At 46.4% G+C, this 5,000-nt stretch overlaps 1 protein-coding gene across 4 annotated transcripts in view; it reads right to left on the reverse strand.

The window, feature by feature from the left end:
* Positions 1–5,000, reverse strand: part of esyt2b (extended synaptotagmin-like protein 2b) — an 86,152-nt gene that overhangs the window by 55,239 nt on the left and 25,913 nt on the right. The window lies entirely within an intron of this gene.

The following is a 5,000-nucleotide window of genomic DNA, read 5'->3' on the forward strand; positions in this document are numbered from 1 at the left end:
CTGCCCGTGACGTGTTAATATGATCTGTTTGCCACCAAGCCATTAGAACACACTGCTGAGGCATCCCTATGGGGCATACATAAACCTTGCTAGCCATCACTGCCAGTGACGTGTAGAGATGACCCGTTTGCTACCAAGTCATTACAGCACACTACACTGTAGTGGTGTCAAAAATGATCGATTCGGCGATCCGAATCGATGCGGGGCATGGATGATCCAGAATCGATCCGGCAAGTTCCAGAATCGATCCGGCAATTTTTTTAAGTTTCAATTACTTCCATGGATATTTCGGGAGCAAATGAATGTTAAATTAAATAAAAGCACTTCAAAACATTGCAAGACAGATACAGACTGATACAGAAAACAGCCAATAAATTGTTGCTCAGTATCTGACTACTTGTATTGCCTCATCATGACTGATTAAACATTTGTTTTGCTTTCAGTAGAAATGTAATGCATTGCAATGCATTGTAGAATTGGATCGGATCGGATCGGATCGGATCGCATAGAATCGGATCGAATCGAATCGCTACCTACCGAATCGTGATCGAATCGGATCGTGAGGGCAGTGCCGATCCACACCACTACTACACTGGCACCTCACAACAAGGACAATGGCTACGTTTACATGATGTTTTTAATTCCGAATTAATAATTCCGAATTATATGGTTCTGTCGAGTTTGCTTTGATCTTTCATTTAATTCCGAATTAAGGGGTTTACATGGCGTTTTCAAAGCAGAATTAAGCTTTATTCAGAATTAAAGTGAGTTAATTCCGAATTAAATGTCTCATATAAACGTAGTAAATGATAAACCTTGCTGAGTATCACTGATGAAGATGAGTCGATATTAGCTACCTGAGGAGCTTTGCTGTGAAGCCATTGCAATGCACTACAGTAGCATCCCTATGGGGAATAAACCTAGCTAGCTATGACAGCCTGTGACGTGTTAATATGACCTGTTTGCTTCCAAGGCATTACAGCCGAAGACGCTAGAGATGGCTTAGGCCAAAACGCCTATCTATGTGTCATGCTATCCAACTATATTACAATAATACAAGAATAAAAGTACAGCCCTGGCTGAAACGATTGGGGCATTCAATGTTGAACCAGGGACCCGGATTCGATTACAGCCTAAGGGCATTTCCTGATACTCCCCCATTTCTCTCTCTTCCACTCGCTTCCTGTCACATCTCATAAAAGCCCCTAAAATACTTTTTTTTTTTAAGAATAAAAGCCCAGAGTGCAGCTTTTCTATACAAAATACCTTTTTCACTGTAATATATGTTCTCTATATGTCCTCTGTTGTCCAGTCTTGCACTTTAAATGCCTGTATGTGTATTGCATGGTTAGGCTACTGTATGTGTATTGTCTATGTATATACAGAACTGTCTATGTGTATACCTAAAGAATGTCTATCTCTGCATGGGAAAGTAAGACACGTAATTTCAATTCTTTGGATGACCAGTGCATGTAAAGAAATTGACAATAAAGCCGACTTGACTTGACTTGACTTGACTTGAAATAGATTCGGGCTATTTTAACAGCCTATATGTGGCTCATATACAGAACAGTGGCCGTGGGAACAGCATTGCAACCTCACTGCATCGGACTCTGCAGCATGCAGTAGTTCATCTCGACAGGTAGCTCATCTAGGCAGAAGAGTGGCCTTGGTGGGAGCGGCATCGTGACCTTCCTGTGCAGGATGCAAAGCGGGTCTCTGCGGCGTAATGGACAACAGGGCAGGTCGGAGCGGACGTAAATCACGGGCTCACGTTAGCGTCACTGTGGCGCCTCGGATTACAGGTGACTCATCACCAGGGCAACAGAAAGTGACTGCTATGCGGGCTGGAGCGGGGGGGATTGAGAAGCCACTCACGTGCCAGGACTGTGACGGGGGTGCATACTGTATGTGTGAACAGCCTGCCTCTGTCTGTTTGATTTCCGGAGGTGTTTGCTGTGTGTGTGTGTGTGTGTGTGTGTGTGTGTGTGTGTGTGTGTGTGTGTGTGTGTGTGTGTGTGTGTGTGTGTGTGTGTGTGTGTGTGTGTGAGAGAGAGAGAGAGAGAAAGGGAGAGAGAGAGAGATATTAGGTGGTGGTGTGTATACCGTTTGTGTGTATGTTCATCTGTGTGTGTGTGTCTGTGTGTGTGTGTGGCTTCAGAGATTATCAGGAGGTCTGATGACTTGGTGACATGCTTCAGAGGTATCCAGCAGTGCATGTGTTTATGTCATGGACATTGTACAGTGTGTGTGTGTGTGTGTGTGTGTGTGTGTGTGTGTGTGTGTGTGTGTGTGTGTGTGTGTGTGTGTGTGTGTGTGTGTGTGTGTGTGTGTGTGTGTGTGTGTGTGGGTGTGTGTGTGTGTGCGTGTGTATCTGTGTGTGTGTGTGTGTGTGTGTGTGTGTGTGTGTGTGTGTGTGTGTGTGTGTGTGTGTGTGTGTGTGTGTGTGTGTGTGTGTGTGAGAGAGAGAGAGAGAGAGAGAGAGAGAGAGAGAGAGTGTGTGTAGCTTTGAGGATTATCAGATCTAGAGGTGCGATGATTAGGATACATACTACAGAACTCCAGAGGTACGTTTGTATATACACAGTATAATAGCAGATATTGCTTTCTCTGTCCTCTGTCCACCACTACCAGTGCAACCCTTCTTGACACCCCTCTCTCCCCCAGGCTGAAAATAACCAGGGCCTCCCTCCCCATGTCTGAGCCACAGCACAGTGTGGCTATTTAAAGCAGCTCTCTATTGCACGCCCCCCACTACACACACACGCACGCACACACACACACACATACAAGCAAGCACGCACGCATGCACATACACATATAGACACACACACACACACACACATACACACAGGCACACACACACACACACACACACACTCGTGCAAACGCACCTCACACACAAACACACATACACGCATGTACGACACACACGCACACATCATCCCATTCCCCTCAATGCACCAAAACCACCCCCACCCTCCTTCCATGGAAACTCCCATAGCACTTAAGTCGGTCACATTATTTTGGCCGCTGCCTGCGCTGCGCTGACAGGAGGGGAAGTGCTTAGAAGAGGGACCCAGAGGAGGAGAGAAAGGCAGCGGAGGAACCAAGGGGGAAAAAACGGGGCCAGGTGCCCTGGGCCCACAGAGGACAGCGTCCCCAAATTGGGCCTCGATTCAATTGTACGTACTCAGGGGGGTGGGGAGGGGGTGCTCATTTCAGATGATGTTTAGATGATTTTGTCCCGGGCCTAGTCAAAGCAGTCAGCGGCCCTGGGGACAGGGACAGGGACAGGGACGGGGATGGTGAGCCAGTGAGAAAGTCCCTGCTGCAAAAGTAGGCTAATGGAGTGAACTAGCTACGACAAGCGACTTCAGTTCAGTGTGTGTGTGTGTGTGTGTGTGTGTGTGTGTGTGTGTGTGTGTGTGTGTGTGTGTGTGTGTGTGTGTGTGTGTGTGTGTGTGTGTCTGTGTCTGTGTGTCTGTGTGTGTGCATGCGTTCATGTCACTACTCACAGGACATGTTGCAGTGTTAGTGCAACACTTAAAGAGTAGAACCAATTTCACAAGTGTTAAATATGTGACTCACTAAGATGTTGAATTAGCACAGAAACATGTACTGTGTCGCCTCCCCTTCCATTCAGATCAGTGCAGTTCAGATCACATGGATTAATAGGCTGAGGCCGCTGAGCCATGCTCTGGGATTGCTGCACACTGATCTTGGACGGAGATATTTTCAGGCACGATGAACAAGGAACAACGAGCGCCCCGCTAAGATGACAAATCACCAAGTCACATCACAGATGTGTATCTACGCTCGAGTACACTCAGAAGGTTTTGTGTGTCTTCCTGTACGCTGTGAGTCACTAAGCCCATGTTACCTTGGGTGTGAATATAATTAGAGGAGATGGGAGAATGCGAGAATACAAGGAGAGATGGGGGTTGGGGTTGGAGAGAAAGATAAGTAGAACTAGGCCTTCTTCCTGCGCTGGTAGGTTAGGTCTTAATGCTATGCAATTAGGCTATGTTAAGATCGTTTCCATCGTTATCTTTTTTTAGGGACTTTTATTACTGTCTTTGTTTGTCTGTGTGCATGTGCGTGCGTGCATGTTTTTGTTTTTGTTCCCCCCTCTATTTCAATCTTCAGTGCGGGCTTTTGGTAGGATGGTGGAGACTGCAGCTAATGAAAAGCGGCCATTGATTGGTCACAGCATTGACCAAGTCAGCGCAGAGACTATTTGGTTTGGTCCCACCCACAGCCTTCTGCTGTCTGATATGAACGAGCCCAGACTAAAGTGTTCACATTTACTCTGACTCGCCAGGCTATTCTATTCTAGCTGCACTGATTCCAATGAGGCCATGAATGGGCCGTGTAAATAACCACTGAACAGGGGAGGGGTGAGCAGCTTCCAGAGTGAATTTCCTGAGGGAAATTTAAGTGTGCATGGTGTTCCCCTAGCAAAATTGATTTCAATGAATCCATGAATGGTACGTGTAAATAACCAGAAACTATTTGGTTTGGTCCCACCCACAGCCTTCTTCTCTCTGATATGAACGAGTCCAGACTAAAGCGTTCACATTTTACTCTGGCCCGCCAGGCTATTCTATTCTAGCTGCACTGATTCCAATGAGGCCATGAATGGGCCGTGTAAATAACCACTGAACAACCCCTTTTCGAAGGGAGGGGAGGGAAGGAGTTTCCAGGGGGAATTTCCTGAGGGAAATTTAAGTGTGCACTAGCTACATTGATTTCAATGAAGCCATGCCTGGTACGTGTAAATAACCATTGCACAACACCTTCAGAGGAGAGATGAGGTGAAAAAAAAATCATATACTGTGAGCACCCTCCCCAGCCACATTGATTTCAATGAGGCAGTGAACAGAAGATAACCATGGAGCAATGGCCTTTTGATTTCGATTTCCTTTCACTTATGGTGTGTCTCCAGCCAAATACAAGTCTCTGACTGCTACTCCCTGCACGTCTCTGGAAGTTCAGGT

Source organism: Engraulis encrasicolus, chromosome 9, assembly GCF_034702125.1.
Source record: "Engraulis encrasicolus isolate BLACKSEA-1 chromosome 9, IST_EnEncr_1.0, whole genome shotgun sequence".
NCBI classification, from domain to species: Eukaryota; Metazoa; Chordata; class Actinopteri; order Clupeiformes; family Engraulidae; genus Engraulis; species Engraulis encrasicolus.